Below are 18,111 nucleotides of genomic sequence, written 5' to 3' on the forward strand. Positions count from 1 at the left end.
GGTACATTTACTAACGTGGAGAGTATGCTTGTGTTTTTGCAGGAGATGAATAAACCGTGTGGATGCCCTCAAGATGTGTACGACCATGGAATGGGAGACTGGAGGGACCCATGGATCCCAACCATGGACTGGGTTCCCCGACTACGAATCATGAGCCAGTTGAATCTGAATGTGAAAAAGGAATGAGGACAGACAGGAGTCATGATGCTTAACGGACCAATGCTTTCTGACTCAGCTCCTCTCTACCCTGAATACAAGAGACCCTAATAGCTAGGCAGGAATATCCACCTCTATTTAGCATGAAGAAGTTACAGAAGACAGAGCTTCATCCTTCTGCAACCCCTAGGATTAAGGGTCCTCTTGTAAAAGGGAAAAGGGAGATATGTGGGAGGTATTCAAACCAGAGCGACTACAGTTTAAATAAGGGCTAAGAAAAATGAAGCTGGGTCACCAACTGGCAATTAAGAGCTGCACAGCCTACAATCGCCTTGCTTAGTTAAAAGAGGTCACCTTTTATGCTAGTAATAATGATAGCTAGTAATAATGATAGTAATAATGTTACCTTCTCATTTACAAAAAAAGAGAAGGGGGGCATGTTGGGGAAAAGCTGAGTGTTGGGAAAAAAACGGAGGCAGGGCTTGCATGACAGACATAATGTCCTCTGGAATGCGTCTAGACTTGCTGGTTCCTTGCTTCTAGCCCTCCTAGTCTCTTATTCCCATTATCTCAAGTAGCAGAACAAGTTCCTTATAAATGCTAAACCATCACAGCTGTGGATCATGCACCTGCCCTTTCAGTCTCCACATTCTCACCACCTGTTTCTTTGTTGGATTACCAATAAATAGCGTGGGCTCCCAGTGCTCAGGGCCTTCATAGCCTCCATACACTAGCAATGGCCCCCTGGTCCCACCTTTCTCTCTCAAACTGTCTTTTCCTCAATTCTTTGACTCCACTGGACTTTGTCACTCACACGACCTGGTGCTGGGTCTGATCACCCCAACAGGTAGGCCTATGAGAATCACAACTATCCTGTTCTTTGGAAGATTTAAATTGTAAAAACAACTTTTGGGGGGTTTGTCTTGTTTTTTTCCTTAGAAAATTTTTCTAATACTTTCCTTAAGATGAACAGTCCTATGGATTTAAATAAAACTTGTAGAATGCACCAAAGATTACAAAGGACTTTAAAAGCAACTGTGTGAAGTCAATGTCATGATTGCCATTTCACTGATGGGTATTCACATCAATTTTCGTTGTGCATTCAGATGAACACACATTTCATTGATGTGTCTTCACATCAATTTTCTTTCTTTCTTTTTTTTTTTTTCTTTGAGATAGAGTTTCACTCTTGTTGCCCAGGCTGGAGTGCAATGACACAGTCTTGGCACACTGCAACCTCTGCCTCCCAGGTTCAAGAGTTTCTTCTGCCTCAGCCCCCCAACTAGCTGGGATTATAGGCATGCGCCACCACACTCGCCTAATTTTTGTATTTTTAGTAGAGACGGGGTTTCACCATGTTGGCCAGGCTGGTCTCAACCTCCTAATTTCAGGTGATCCACTCATCTTGTCTTCCCAAAGTGCTGGGATTACAGGCATGACCTACCACGCCTGGCCTTCCACATCAATTTTTATTGTGTGTTCAGATGAACACACATGTCATTGTGTGTTTGGATAAGACTGTTGTGGTGTAAGGCCAGGCCAGGAGTCTATTCTTACCCTAGTGCTCTTATCACAGCAATACACCTTTTTCTAGAGGTACCATGACAGGCCAAGGGCTCATGCTAACATGCTGGCTAGATGGCCATCTTAGAAAAGGGCATGCCTTGACACTGCCAGTTGTTCATTTTCTGGGACTCCTCCTTCATTTAGGGATAATACCCAGAACACTGGTTGGACCATTCTATCACCTTTAAGAGACAGAAGAGATAAGTGTCATAGTTGGTGTGGTTGAAAAGATAGTCAAATTAAACAGTTCTCCTGGAGAGGTGGATCTTTGGACCAATCAGGCACAAGGTGTGAGGTAGTAAAAGCACAGGGATGACAAGCACTTTTAGGGTGGGGCAGGAAGTGTGGGTTTACCATCCCTGTACACTCTGCCCATTGGCCTGTTTTCTGGGGTATCACTTTGTTTGGGAAGTAGAAATTAGCCTCTTCAGCCTGAGCACTGCTAAAATTCTACTGTGGGCTAATGTAAAAAGTTGGATCACACAGCACAGACACAAATTGTCTGTGTTTCCACAGGAAGGGTTAGGAACATTTCACAGAGGACTGCTGGTTGCCTAAGTAACACAACAGCTCTCTAGGACAGAGCTCCAAATAGACAGGAAGCAATGACACCAGGGCCAATGTCAGCAGAACAGGCATTCTTACCTAAAACACAAGAGTCCCGAGGCCGTGTTCGGGAAGTCTGTGCAACCCTTAGCTTGAGAACAAATCACAGATCTGATGTGATTTGCCTGAGTAAAAGAACACACAGTCCATGTTTCCCGTTACTCAGCTCCATTTGGCTAAATCTAGAAGAAAACACACAGAATCACGTCCTTCTTGTCCAGTTAACTTGCTGCCTCCCTGAAGAGTATGATTTACATAATCATGGGAGATGTTGTTTTTAACAAACACACCAGAACTTATCTATCCACAAGATGGCCGCCTTTCACAGAAGTGGACTGGGTTAGGGTGAAGGCACAGCTATTGCTCAAGATATAAATGTTGCTTAAGGTAGTACTTTGGAAAATCTAGCATTTGATCATTAGACATACGAGACAATCTGATTAGTTTCTGGAATCACCCTTCCTGTTTGTTTGTTTTTAACTAAAACTTGAGCCCTATATTGATGTACCTCTCCCTAGTGCCCAGCACATACTGGTATTCCACTAAGTGATTCATGAATGCCCAGAGATCCATCTCCCTCTGTCACTGGAGTTCCCCCAAGTCAGCTGTACCTTCAAAGGTGAAGACTCACCACCACCGGCAAGTCCAAAGGATATTCTGCAGAGTCTAGTTGGCTTTCCAAAAAGGCATCCCAACAGGGCCACTTCAAGGGGACAATATTCACTAGGTGTTATGGTTTTAAATTACAGCCACAGATTCATTAATGCTTTCCTCATGAGAGGTAGGACTTATGTTCCCTCCCTTCAAAAACGAGCAGGCATGTGTACCTTTGACTACTAGAGTGAAAATGATGTCATGTGACTGCCGACGCTAGGTCATGAAAAATCATGCTATTTCTGCCTTGTTGACTCGCATCCTCATTTTTAGAGCTGTGAGCTGCCAAGTAAGAAGTACGAGTACCCTGATTTCATCATGCTGTGTGGAAGCTCAATATTATGTGGAAAGGTCAATTGTGGGTGCATTATCAACAGTCCAAGCTAGGCCAGGCTTTGAGGCATCCAGACACAAGCATGAGACATCTGAGTAAAGGCACCTCCAGGTGGTTCCAGTACCAGCTGTTCAAGTTGCTTCTATCTGAATTTCCCTAGCTAGGATTCAGGTCACCGTGGAAAAGAGATAAGGAATCCTCACTGTTTCTTATCTAAATTCCTGATTTAAGCGTTGGTGAGCATAACAAAATAGTTGCTGTTCTATGCTAATTTTAGGGCACTTTGATATAAAACAATATGTAACTGAACCACTTGGTTTGACAAATATTGGATATCTAGTAAAAGTAAGTTATGTTATTTTAAAGTCATGTGATACCTATCTGCCAGAAACTGTGCTGAACATGGATTGTCAAAAATGGTGCATTCATTTTACCAAGATTCAACCAAATGGTGAGCCCAAATTTTAGATCCCATGGCCTTGGTGCCTTCTTTTAGGGCTGCCACTGGTGAGAGGTTTGGTGTTTTGGGGCCTTCGTTCCCTCCTCTATAACATGAGAAGCTGTGCTATGTAGCCTCTAAGGAGGTCATGATTCTAAGGTTTCAAGCAGGAACTAGGTGCCAAAAGTATTATTCCCACACCAGTGTTCGTCACAGCATTATTCACAATAGCCAAAAGAGAAGCAACACAAGTGTCCATCCACAGATGAACAGATAAGCAAAATGTGGTCTACCCATGCAATGGAACGCCGTTCAGCCTTAAAAAGCAATGAAGTACAAATACCTGCATACCTGCTCCAACTTGGATGAACCTTGAAAACATTATCCTAAATTGAAGAAGCCAGATGCAAAAGGACAAATATTTTGTTTCCACTCATATGATGCATGTAGAATAGGTAAATTCACAGAGCTAGAAATGGTTACCAGGGGCTGGGGCAAAGTGGGCCCTGGAAGTTATTGTTTAATGGGTACAGAGTTTCTGTTTGAGATGATGCAAAATTCTGGAGATAGATGGTGATGGTGGTGCAACCTTGTGAATGGACATAACACCACTGAAATATACACTTGAGACCGAGGCGGGTGGATCACGAGGTCAGGAGATCCAGACCATCCTGGCAAACACAGTGAAACCCCGTCTCTACTAAAAATACAAAGAAATTAGCCGGGCGTGGTGTTGGGCGCATGTAGTCCCAGCTACTCGGGAGGCTGAGGCAGGAGAATGGCGGGAACCCGGGGGGCGGAGCTTGCAGTGAGCCGAGATCGCACCACTGCACTCCAGGCTGGGTGAGACAGCGAGACTCCGTCTCAAAAAAAAAAAAAAAAAAATATATATATATATATACACACACACACACACACACACACACACACACACACACACTTGAAATGGGTTAAAATGGTAAATTTTTAAAATTTATATTTTGGTACAGTAAAAATATTTTTCAGTCTTCTTCCAGTAGGCTTTAACTCTGGAGTCCGTGCCTCCCATTGCCCTGTGGAATAAGGATGAAGATGGGTGCCCTCGCCCACCTTCATGCAATCACCTGGGCGTCTGGAACTGTCTCTCAGGCTTCTCAGTGGCCCCAGGACACAACCCAGATTACTCATCTCATCAACAGGGATTTCTGGATACACTCAAACGATAGCTGTAAAGAGCTTCCATGAGTATGTGGTACAACACCCTGTCTCTGCATATGAGGAAAGAGGGCATATAACCCAAAGAACCGTCTTCTGTGGAGAAAAAAGCAATCCAGCTAGATTTAAAGCTTAACTTAAACCAAGTCTGGCATTTTCTCTTCTAGGATAGTGGTCCACTTTTCTCTAGAAATACCATTTTCAACTCATTTGGCATTTTTGTGTTCATCTCTGAGCCAAGGAATTTATAGAACCCAGAATGAGGGTCTAGGTTCTATTACACCTCTAATTTGATTCTCCTTCTCAACATATTAATCTAGGCAGTCATTACCAATTCACTGGAGTCCAAATAAAAGATGAAATCTATTTGCTATTCCCATTACAATTTATTTCTCTTTCTTTTTCTTTCTCTCTTTCTTTCTTTCTTTCTCTCTTTCTCTCTTTCTTTCTTTCTTTCGACAGAGTTTTGTTCTCGTTGCCTAGGCTGGAGTACAATGATGTGATCTTGGCTCATTGCAACCCCTGCCTCCCAGGTTCAAACAATTCTCCTGCCTCAGCCTCCCAAGTAGCTGTCATTACAGGCATACACCACCACACCTGGCTAATTTTGTATTTTTAGTAGAGATGGGGGTTTCTCCATATTGGTCAGGCTGGTCTTGAACTCCCGACCTTAAGTGATCTGCCCACCTCGGCCTCCCAAAGAGCTGGGATTACAGGTGTGAGCCACTGGGCCCGGCCTACAATGTGTTTTATTGTAATATGGTGGAGGGGTCACAGAACTTGAAGCCCAATGGCCTAAATTTAAATCTAGACTCTGCCATGACCTAGGGCAAGTCATTAAATTTTTCTGTTCTTCATCTTTAAATAAAGCAATTGGAGGAGATAAATCCTAAAATGCCTCCCAGCTTGTACGATTCCATTATTCTCTGATTATGCATTATTTTTGTTTGTGCTTTGAAAGTAAGGAAATGACCTTAATACTTGAAAGTTATCATGCATCAATCAGTTCTACCACTCTTCCAGGCATGTGTGAAATGGTGTGTGGACTGGTGTGTAGCTTGTCTCACAGAAGTGGAAGCTAGGTTGCATTGCCCAGTTTTTCATTTCTGAATGAAGGACTTATTCCCCCAGCTGCTGGTCATGCTGCCTGCAAATAGCCCTCAAGTCTCAGTCCGCCTCAGGAGTTGCTCTAGGCTGAAGGAAGCCACTATGCCTGAGACTTACTGCCTTCCCAGAGGCAGCTTGTATCCAAAGACTGATCCACAAGGGAATTTTAAGATAGGGTCCCCTCACCCCAACTCAGGATAACTCTGAAAGATTCTACTAGCTCAGAGCTTCTCATGGGGTTAGCTGAGGCCTTTGATGAGACTACATTGCAACCCAGTTTCTCCCTCTGTCCAAATTTGCTTCTTTACCCTCCACCACAAAGAGTTGATCCCAAAAGCACCCCCCAATAAAAATCTTGCATGCTAATCTCCATTCAGTCTGTTTCCCAGGTAACCTACTTGTACATCATATAACCTCCTAATGGAATTATAACATAGATAAATGTATTTGGAAGCTGGAGGAAGGTATGTTTCCATAGTCATCCAACTAGAAGATGATAAATCTAGGGTTTAAACCCATGCCCTGGCATCCCTACTCCAAACTACTATAATATTCTCCCTCCTTGATGTTTTATTCATTTCTCAGATTTTACACAAGTTTCCCAAGTGTGCATTTAAAAATCATTGCTTAAGTGTATGCATATTTTCCAAATCTTACATGTTTTCACGCTAGCCTGCAAAGGTGAATGCCAGTATTGGGAATAGCCCCAGTAAAGTGACTTTCAAAATAAGTCACCCCAAAGTTAGCAACCTGAGAAACAACCCAGCAGACCTAAATCCGGCCCCTTCCAAATTCTTTTAAAAATTTTTTTGTTTTGCCCTTTTGTGTTTATAAGCTATAGCTCCTTCCAAATCCCGATGAAAATAGCGATGAAGACAAAAACAGAATGCTGTTTGACGAGTTGCAGGTGAGAAAAACCAAGTGCAGCAAAGCCCCCAGCGGAGCCGCTGAGGGATTGTGCAGACAAGAGATGCTTCTCTTCACACTTCTGGATTGGTATCCGCGGTCCTGCCTCTGCTGGGGCCGTGGGCACGCGTGGGTCGGTAAGCATTTCCAGGTGCGTCTGCGGTGCTTTCTGCAACCTCTCTCCCACCTTGCCTCCCTGCGCTGAGGGTCTCTGGCACTTTCAGAGACCAGCAGCTGCTGAAATGTCCTATTCTAAGAGGGCCTGTTCACAAGTGACTGTGTAGGCCGACGCCAGAGGTGGTGATGGTAGACAAAGTTCTAGACTCAGCCCTGCCGCTAACACTCAGTGATTTTATTGAACTGCAGGCCTTGCCATGCTTCCGTTTTCTCAACAGCCAAATGAGGATAACAATACCTGTTCTTCCTTCATATAAAACGACTGTGAAAGACAAATGTAACAATGGCAATGGCATTGCTTGATGGTTACAAGTGCTATTTTCCAAAACCCATTATTACATCCTCTGGTAACAGAAGTAGAGAATCACGAATAGCAATTTATTCATTTTAAGTTAAAAAGTGTCTCATACTCTTTTCTTCCTTCTAACAGATAATTCATGTCTCACCTCTATCACTACCTATCTTCATGTTTCTCTTTCTGGTGTGAGGTCTTGTGCATTAGCCTAATAGTTATCTAATCCCTGGGCCAAAGGTCTAAGGTTGGAGGTCTGTGGAACAAATTTAACTTGCCAACAAAATTGATTTCAACTCACATGGTGTTGCTGTTATGTTTCAAAACTTGAATTAGTAGAAAACAAAAATTCAGATTTCCGGTTTCGTTCAAAATTTCAAAAATCTGGTTCCATTCCTATATGGCAGATGTTAGCTGGTGTAGAATGGCAGCTGCCCCCTTCAGGTAGGGCACATGAGCTTGAGTTTGCCACAGTCTCCATCATTCCCTGTTGCAGCCCTCTCACTGAGGTCAAGTGTTCATTGTAGTTTCTCATCTATACTTGCAAATCCATTCTGTTCTTTTAAATTGCCTGACCTCCCCCCATCCCAGAGTCTTTTAAATCTATCATCTCTTATTTTTAAAAGTGTCAGATTCATGTACTGGCCAGCGGACCCAAAGGCCTATGTTCTTAGGTGGCACTAAGAACAGGTGGTACTCCAGTGCTCTTTACTGTTTGAGTTGGCTCAGGAACTAGGATTTGTGGGCCCGAAGGACTAATCGGTCTTTAAGACTCAGCTCCGAGACCTCCTCAGATATACTGGTTGTATCACACAAGATACATATTGGTTGTGTCTATGAGTTGACAGTGCTCTAAAGCGTTCATCACACGAATGTCTTTGAGGCCAGTGCTGTCCTAGGAGTTTTTCGAGTCTTGCTTGGTTTCCTTGTCTGTATCGCCACTGATCATAATGAATGCCCTCATCTTATCCCTGGAAAATTGCATAAATGGTCTTGATCTTTTTGTCTCATCTCTTTCTTCTCCAGCCCACTACTTTACTGGAACCAAAGTGAATCTTCCTGGGTTCCAGTAAAATATAATCCGCTCTCTCCTTCATTTATAAACCCCTAATCATCCCTAAAGAATGGAGTCCAAGGTCCCTATGAAAGACCGTCCTCCATCTAACCCTAAACCACTGCTCTGTCCCATCTTCCACATACCCTGGCTTCCTCCCAGTTCTCCGCATACACCATGGGGGGCAGCCTGCACCATCCAGCACCGTGGCCTAGAGTGTGCTATGGTAGCCCTCAGACCTTTGCATTTCAGAGGTCAGTACCTTTTTTAAAAAATGTGGGAAACGTGATGTTTTTATTAGGCTAAGTAAGAGAGAATGTAAATGATAATATAGATGGTATCATCTATTTTCAGCTTGATTTCATAGGAGAAAGAAAAATAGCAACACTCCAAAAGTAGAAAGTACATCGTTCCAAACCTAAGTTCCTTTCAATCAAATAAATTTAGCTTTTTGAAAAGCTTCCTACCTGGCCTTTACTTTTCTCATGTTCCTTCAGACCACTGGGAATGGAACCACCAGCATCTGTCCTGGGCTTGCTTTTGAGACACACTAACCTATCCATCTTTTTCATTCTAGAAAATTCTCACCCATCCTTCAAGATCAGTTCTTGAGTGAAGTCTTTGCTGACTCCCGAGGCAGAGGTCGTCACTATCGCTTTGTGTATCTCCTTGTTACGACAAAACATGTATCGATTTTTGATGGTGATTTCTTGGGCACATGAAACAGGAAATCACTAAAGCCCCTTCAAAATCCTCTTAAGTGGACCGGGCACAGGGGCTCACACCTGGAATCCCAGCGCTTTGGGAGGCTGAGGCTGCAGATCACTGGAGGTCAGGAGTTCGAGACCATCCTGACCAACACGGTGAAAACCCGTCTCTACTAAAAATACAAAAATTAGCCAGGTGTGATAGGAGGCGCCTGTAATCCCAGCTATTTGGGAGGCTGAGGCAGGAGAATCACTTGACTCCAGGAGGTGAAAGTTGCAGTGAGCTGAGATCGCACCACTGCACTTCAGCCTAGGTGACAGAGCCAGACACTGTCTCAAAAAAAAAAAAAAAAAAAAATCCTCGGGCTGGGGGCAGTGGCTCACATCTGTAATCCCAGCACTTTGGGAGGCCAAGGCGGACAAATCATCTGAGGTCAGGAGTTCAAGACCAGCCTGACCAACATGGTAAAACCCCGTCTCTACTAAAAATACACAAATTAGCCAGGCGTGGTGGCAGGCGCCTGTAATCCCAGCTACTCAGAAGGCTGAGGCAGGGGAATCGCTTGAACCCAGGAGGCAGAGGCTGCAGTGAGCTGAGATTGCACCACTGCACTCCAGCCTGGGCGACAGAATGAAAATCTGTCTCAAAAAAAAAAAATCCTCTTAAATAGCCTCTCTTCTCCCACATTTCCATTCCCTATGGCAGCTGCTCTTCCCTCTGTTTCTCTTTAAAAAACCTCTTTGGGCCAGGTACAGTGGCTCACGCCTGTAATTCCAGCACTTTGGGAGGCTGAGGTAGGTGGAGCACTTGACCCCAGGAGGACAAGGGTGTAGTGAGCCGAGACTGCACCACTACACTCCAGTCTGGGCGACAGAGCAAGATCTATCTCAAAAACAAAAACAAAAAAACCACGTCTTCAGCCTTTCTGGACACACTTCTATGTCCTCCCTACCCAAAACTGCACTGGAAGACAGTTCACTGAAAGCTACATTTGTCTTCAGCCCAAACAATAAGCCACCGTGCCTCAGCTATGCCCTAACGCAGCATGCCAGTGAGCTGTCTACCTGAAGTCTGTGGTCCCAGGTCAACGATGAGGGACTCATAGCAGAAAGATATAAGGCCTTGCATAGACACACGTTTTAAAAACAATGAAACAATAAATAAAAGTTCTGTAGTGACGGCCAGTAGTGACAGCCCACGAGGGGACATCCTGGTACTTTCCCACGTTTCATACTTTTCCTGTTACTATAACCACGGTCTCTACCTTCTCTAGAAAGGCGATTAAAATATGTTTAGGACATCTGGGCGGCTGTACTGAGATCCCAGCATGTAGCAGTCCAGCCATTATGGGAGCTGCACTGCTGAAGCACAGGTGCGTCCTCCCGGCTCTTAAGCCCAATTAGGAGGCAGGGTTATTTGATGGTGGAACAGAGCGGACCCTGCTGTGTATGATGTACCCAGGCTGTGTCAGCTGCATTTGTGGCTTGTCCCATGACCATTTGGCCCATCCTGCTGCGAGTGTGGCTGTCAGTCAGGGTTGAGAGTTTAGAGAGAAGTGGGCAGGCAGCTTCAGGCCCCACGTTGGTGTTGGCCTGGGCACCTGTTGGATCAACACAATAGCTGCAGCCTGGAGTTCCTGGAAGCTGCCTTCCGCTCAGCTAGGCCTGCTGTGGACGGAGCCCGTGCCAGCTACATGTGCCAGGGAAGCCACAGCTTGGCTGGTAAGCAATGCAATTCTGGGAAAGTGCAGGCTCTCTGTGTTCTTTCCTCTCTTGCAAACCATGGGCACCCTTGGGTCCCTTGGGGGTCACTATGTTACACCTGCTTTTTATCTCTCTAGGCAGGAGCTGCTCAAGCCACATCTTACGACACTGAGGTAAGAGCAGAAGGTTGTGGAGTGCGCGGGCTGGGGTGTGTGCTAAGGCCCTGTGTGCTGGATTACTCCTTGTGTGTCTCATTGCTTATAGGAATTTTTTGTTTGTTTGTTTGTTTGTTTTTTGAGACAGGGTCTTACTGTGCCACCCAGGCTGGAGTGCAGTGGTGTGAACATAGCTCACTGCAACCTCGGACTCCTGACCTCAAGCAATCCTCCCGCCTCAGCCTTCCAGGTGCTTGAGATGAGAAATAGACTTTTTCTCCTTTAATAATTCATTATTTCTCCCCTTGGACTGTTTGTTCAAACCCACACAGGAGCAGGAACATTGCTTTCGATTGCCAAAGAAATGACATAATGATGCCAATGATCAAAATGTCAAGAACACAGTGTCTTGGGCTGAGATGCTGAAGGCAGCATTCAGGCAGTGGTGATCTGGGGTGATAGGAGTGGCTAGGCGGAGACTGAGGCCTCCCTTCTTGTAGGATTTGATGATGGAACAGAGCGGACCCTGCTGTGCATGATGTACCCAGGCTGTGTCAACTGCATTTGTGGCTTGTCCCATGACCCATTGCTCATTGCTATTATTGTCTTGTTTTATTTCTGCTTTTGTTTGTTTGGGTAGGTGAAAAGGCAGGTAGGGTGATGAAGAGCAGAATGTTTCATTTTTATCAAGCATCACTTGATTCAAAACGTAGCCACTGAAAAGAAGCAATCATTTTTGGCCTGCGTCTCTGAGGGTAAGACAGTGTGTGGTGGTGGCTGCAGCCCACGTGGTAGCTGTCTGCAAAGAACCCAGCTGCTTCTTGCGGCTCTGGTCATCCTGCTGCCCTCAGCTGCTCCCACGGAGGCCACCCGCCTCCCTGACACTGAGCTGCTCACCTAGCCCAGCCACCAGTGACGGCCCCTGGCTTTTGAGGTGTCTGTTCTCTCCTCTCTCACTCCACTGCCACTGGCTTCCAGGGATCTCCAGCCTGCATAGAAACTTCTCACTACTCTGCCCTCGCCCTTTTAGCAGGCTCCTGAAGCTACTGACTCCACCTCCCAGGCAAATCATTCTAATTTAATTCTTTACAAGTATTCTCCCTCCTGGAGTGCTGGGCTCCACCATGGGGACGAGCCAGGGCACATCACCCACAGCTTTCCAGACACCCGGGGCCCGGGGCCCGTCCTGCTGTGAGTGTGGCTCCTTCAGCCTTCTTCCTTCTTTGCCTGTGGGGAGTTAGACATTCGCGAACCTCGTACTCAATCCCTGCCTCTGTCACGGCCTGCTAAGTCAATAAGACATATCTGCATGTGTCAGAATATGTGCAAGCTTTTGACAGGATTCCAGTTTTTCCCCATGGAGCTTTTGGCAGATGAAGCGTGTGGCTCAACAGCTGGTCTGATGTCCCTTAACCTCCCCCACACCAGGACTGTCTCTGTCTCCACATTCCAGCATATCCGGGTCTCAGCTTTGACACAATCAGACACTGTTGCTGAAGTTTTTATGTTTATATGACAGAAGAAACTGTCACCGCCCCCCCACCGCACCCTCCCACATGTTGTAGGAAAGGGCTCCAAGGTCTTGAGACCACATGCAGGGGATGGGAAAGCTGGCATTAAAGGGGAAGGAAGTCCTTCTGTGATTCCAGCAGCCGCAGGAGGAGAACATCAGAAACCGAAAATTCCTGTGCCCAGGGATGGGGACCCGCTGACTTCAAGAGCAGAGCAGGTGTCTGGCTGGTGGAGGAAGTCCCAGTGTGGATTAATACTCTAGTGTCTCCAGAGAACATAACCGACATTTGTCTTTGGGAGCTGTGTTTGAGTAGATCAGCTAGTGAAAAACCCAGCCGGCCTGCAGCCCTCCCGGCAGAGAGTGAAAAGGAAACCCGACTGGGGGATACCGCCCACCCTGGTCCCCAGAGAGCTGCGTTGTTTCCTCCCGCCCAGGCCTTTGGATCGGGCCACAGCAAGCGTCCCTGGGCACCTGGCCGAAGCTGGAAACTCGGGATGAGAGTGGAGGCCCTGGAAGGGAAGAAGAACTGAGGAGTGAGCTTGCCCTGTGAGAAGGGGTGGAGCTCTTCAGAGGATAGGGGTGAACTTACCAGACACCTGCGGAAATGGAGGCTGTGCTGGAGTGGGGGAGCCTGGATGAAAATCAGAGAACGAGAAGGCCGGGTTCAGAAGGGTGGGAAGGTCCCCGGGCGTCCCCCTCGAGGGGGATGAGGTCATCCGGGGCCACTAGGAGGACCAAGCCTTTAGCCAGAACCTCAGTATTTACCCTCCTGTGTTGTAATCCTGCCTTATTTTGGGTTTCTAAAAATTGCGGTAAGATGTACATAAGAGTTACCATTTTAACCATTTTCAAGTGTACAATTCAGCGGCAGTAAGCACATTCACGACATTGTGTAACCATCGCCCCACTGATTTCCAGAACTTTTTCATCATTCCAAACACAAACTCTGTACCCATTAAGCAATATTCCCCTTTCCCCTCAACCCCCACAGCCCCTGGCGGCCTCTGCTCTACTTTCTATGTCTTTGAATTTGACTAGGTATCTCAGAGAAAGGGAATCATATCATGGTTTTCCTTTTGCATTTGGCTTATTTCACTTAGCATGTTTTCAAGGTTCATTCACGGTGTAGAATATATCCAAATGGCATTCCTTTTAAAGGTTGAATAGTATTCCATTATACATAGACGCTACCTGACAGGCAATGAATGGGCTCGCTGCCATATGTGCATAGAAACCCATACTATGGCACTGGCTTTTTTTTTTTTTTTTGGAGTAAGGATCTTGCTCTGTTGCTCAGGCTGGAGTGCAGTGGCATGATCTCGGCTCACTGCAACCTCCTCCTCACAGGGTTTAAGCAGTTCTCATGCCTCAGCCTCTCGAGTAGCTGGGACTACAGAGGCACTCCATTGTGCCTGGGTAATTTATATATTTTTAGTAGAGACGGGTTTCGCCATGTTGGCCAGGCTGGTCTCAAACTCCTGACCTCAGGTGATCCACCAGCCTCAGCCTCCCAAAGTGTTGGGATTACAGGCGTGAGCCACCGCACCTGGCCTGATTTACAGTATTTGAAATCAAATCCATCCTCAGCGTTTCCCCAAGGGGATCAGAGCAGCGCACCTGGGAACATGCTTCCTTCAGGTGTGTTGCAGAAGCTTAGCTACTGACACGCTCTCTCCTGCTGCACTTAACACTGGAAACGACTGAAATGGTGAGCAACGTGCGATGGCTGGGAAATCACGGTGCATTTGTACCAGCTTTCACCGGTAATGTCCTTCCAGATTTTTCAGTGAGATGGGCAAGAATTTCATGATATAAAATTGAATACAAACAAAGCAGATGACAAAAGTCATATATAATGTTATACATTTGTAATACGTCTTAATACATCTCAGTAATACATAGTGCATCATGGTGAGATATATGTATATATATAAAAGCAGCAAAGAGATGTGTTAAGTATAGTTTGTTTCTGGAAGACGGGGTGAGGAATAGTTTTTGTCTTTTCTAAATTTTTCATAATTTTTTTACAGTAAGTGTACATTATTTGCATGATCAGAAAAAAAGCACTATACATGTAGAAGCCAGTAGGCATGCATGTGTATATCCGGCACTTTCCATCTGACCAGAGAATCCTGTGTCATCTCCTTACATTCATCTCTGGGTGGTCACCCATGTCAGGACCATGAGAGGCCCGTGAAAGAGCCAAAAAGAATCCTCAAAAAATATCTGCCCGCTAAATTCTCTGCATGACTAGTCTCAGGAGGGAAAGGGTGGAATCTTGTTACCATATTAGCAAGAGTGGCTGTGCACACGCTTGCAGGGAAGAACTTCCCTATTTTGACGCTATTTTTCAAAACAGGCTTTTCCGTGCTTAATCTGTTTTGTGAATGATCCTCTCTCTGCCCCTCCCCATCCTACAAAAAAGAAGACATTCGTTTTTATGTGTGTTCATAGTAATTCTGTTGGTAAGGCTAGGTCCTATTGCCTGGCCATGAACGGGAACCCATTTAAGACCTCTGTCCCTTGTGGTTCCATGGCCTGGGGATGCATAGGAAGGCAGTCACCACACAGTACGGGAACAGAACCTGACGTGCTCACTCAGCTACTGGTTTACTTGGGTTAAAACACATCATGGGCAGACAGGCTGGCCAAGTTGCTGTGTTCTCTTTGGATTCAACAGCAATATCACTTATTTTATCTATTTACTTACGCATATTGTATTTCACAAGAGCAGGCTTCAAGATGGTTTACTAGCATTTGTTTGCTTTTATTTATCACATTTATAAGTATTGGTTTATCCAATTTTATACTGTAATAAGATGCTAAAAACAAACCAGAAGAAAAGAAAAGTAGAAGAAAAGGAGGCCGGGGAAATTAGTGTGCAGAACACTGGCTGTGAGATTTTGCAGAGTTACCAAGGTTGGATGGGAAACAGCTGGGAGCTTCCTGGTGGTTAAGGGAGATCCCAAACAGAGGGTCACCTTAGAGCTGATTCAGCGAGGAGAGACCATGAACCAAGCACTCTTGCTTGATGGACTCTAACCATCTTAAAACACTGTCAACCAATAATTGAAAACTCACCCAGAGTCCAACAACAGCCATGTGCAGACACAATCTCCTGGGGTGGCTAGAGAGGACAGAGACATGTTCCAGCTGCCAGATTCATTGCTGCTATCTTCTGAGAAGCTGGGAGTCAACAGCAGGAACTGAACAGTGCCCAGAGAACAGCAAGCTAGGGTTGGGTCTTAAAAAGCCCTTGCCTAACTTTATAAAGTCTAAATGAGTTTTGGTTTTATCCTAAAATGTTGGTAAAACTCCTTAGCCTGGTATTCAAGGCCACCACAAGCCAACACCAACAAGTATCTATAGCCTTGGTCCCACTTCTCCACATTACCTGGCATTCTAGTTGAACACTGGCCTCAGGCTCGCTGTGCCTACTATTTGACACCCCTTCCTCTTCTTTGCACAATTCTTTCCTTTAACCTAGAATGATCTCCAGAGTGATTTCCGTTCGCCCGCAATGATCTCCAGATGGGGTTGTCTGGTGCCCAAGGGAAGCCCCACCTAGAAGAGAATGTTAGAGCATTCACAAGGATCTCTTCTTCTGATAAGAACACCAAAGTTCCTTGTGGGGTAACTAGTTTCTCTTCTATTTCCGTTTTCTCTTCTAGGAGGACAGCACATGGCACTCTCACCTCTTTTGCAGTTAAGTGTGAAATAGTGCCAATAGAGTGTGAAAGAAAAGAAAGAAGATGATTCACCTCCCAAAGAAGGCGATTCCCCACTGCTGTGTCCCTTCTATCAACTTGACTCAAAAAACCAAAATGGACCCGGGAACCATGTGTTGAAGATAGGAGAGCTCCAAAAGAGACTGGAGCCCTGAGTCACCACCTGGAGGAAAAATACCCACCCATCAGGAATTTATACTATACAATTGGAAGTTTTTGGGTTACAGCAGCTACTTTAATTAAAACACCCAGAGACAAGAGTCATTATTGCACAAATTGGTTGCCTTTTTGTATGTTTGGGTCCTCTCTGTTCGATGAGACTGCACGTTCCTTTGAAACACATCTATTTAAAATTCTTATATCCCCAGAGAGCCTAGCAGAGAGTATGCACAGAGTGAGCCTTCAGTAAATGTTGAGTAAATAAGCTCCTAAAGGATGAAACTGGGTCTTTGAAGTTTGTTCTGACCAGTACTTAGTATAGGATTTTGTGCTATTGGTCACTTTTCACAAAGGTTCTTGCTATTAAGGAACTTGATATCCAATGTACTCACAGAGAGTAGAAATTCAGGGGAAACAAATAGAAGAGATATGTCCAAAAATCCATTTAACATTTCATTGACAGATATTTATCTCTTTAATCCTGGAAGTTGTTGCATGTAAGGGAAGGTTCAGTAGAACGAAAACAGGACTGCAAGCTGGGAGGAGATTTGGGGTCTCTTGGCCAACTCTGCCACGTACCTTCAATTTCCCTGCTGGTAAAATGAAGTCAGTGGTCCCCAAAATGAAATTTGGACTAATGACAAATTAGCTAGCATTTGATTATACATCGATAGGTTCCCCATGTGATTTTAATGCACAAATCAGATTTGGGAACCATTAGGTAGGTGATCTTATCCTATGAGTCTATCTTTTTCAACATGGAAAAATTAATTTGTTTTGCTGACCGAAAGCTGTGTAACTTAGAACTGGAAAGAGACATAGAATCGAATAACTCATCTCTATGGGGCAAAAAAATTAAACACCTTTAGTTCGTCCACAGATGAAATGGAAAAATAAACATGTTTTAAGATGATTTGGTAGAGAAAATATTTTCTTTGCCAGGATATTAGAGAATTTGTCAAGAGTTATTAAACAGGAGAGTCAAAGGTTTCATTGCAGGAACTTAATAAATATTTGTTTATTAGCTGATTAATGTGCTGATCCAAGCAGAGAAGGAATTCTGTCTTTGTTTTAAAGCCAGGATTTCTAACTGCCCTTTCGGGATAAAAATGTGCTCTGTGTTCAGCTCAGCAACCTGAACTGTCTATTCCATTATTCAGATAAACACCAAAAGGGATTTAATGTATCCTCTGGCAACCGAAGATAATACTCCCAGGTCAAGCTTTCTTCAGGCAGATATTAATGGTTACTTTTAGTTAGTGAAAAATATTGCATAATTCATGCGCTGTGCTTGACAAAGTTGATCCAAACTCTGGGACCCTCAGGAATTTCAGGCAGAATTCCTTACTCTTTGAGGGTGTCTTCGTTCCCCACCCTGGGTGTTTATCATGCCTCTGAGTGAAACACAATGATGACAATGGCATAGCTTTTCAAAAAAAGAAATGATCCAGGGTCCTTTCTAAAGTGCAGCAATCAGAACTATTGATTCTGAAATTGAACCATTTCCAGTGGTACCAAAGAAGTGGTATATTATAGAATTAGAATATGTCTTCTATTCAGCACACTCCAAATCACTCTCTATACAAACGTATTCAAATGTATTTTTATTCAACATATTCAGAATGTTCATCCTTCAAAAAGTGCTTCCCCCATTAGCCAG

At 44.8% G+C, this 18,111-nt stretch overlaps 1 long non-coding RNA gene across 1 annotated transcript; it reads left to right on the forward strand.

Moving 5' to 3' along the window:
- The first annotated feature begins 10,914 nt into the window (after nt 1-10,914).
- LOC101026667 lies at nt 10,915-16,556 on the forward strand. Its single transcript, XR_647633.2, has 2 exons — nt 10,915-11,069; nt 16,236-16,556. It is a non-coding gene; the product is annotated as an uncharacterized LOC101026667 (long non-coding RNA).
- Nucleotides 16,557-18,111: the final 1,555 nt, after the last annotated feature.

The sequence above is a fragment of the Papio anubis genome, chromosome 3, assembly GCF_008728515.1.
Source record: "Papio anubis isolate 15944 chromosome 3, Panubis1.0, whole genome shotgun sequence".
NCBI lineage: Eukaryota > Metazoa > Chordata > Mammalia > Primates > Cercopithecidae > Papio > Papio anubis.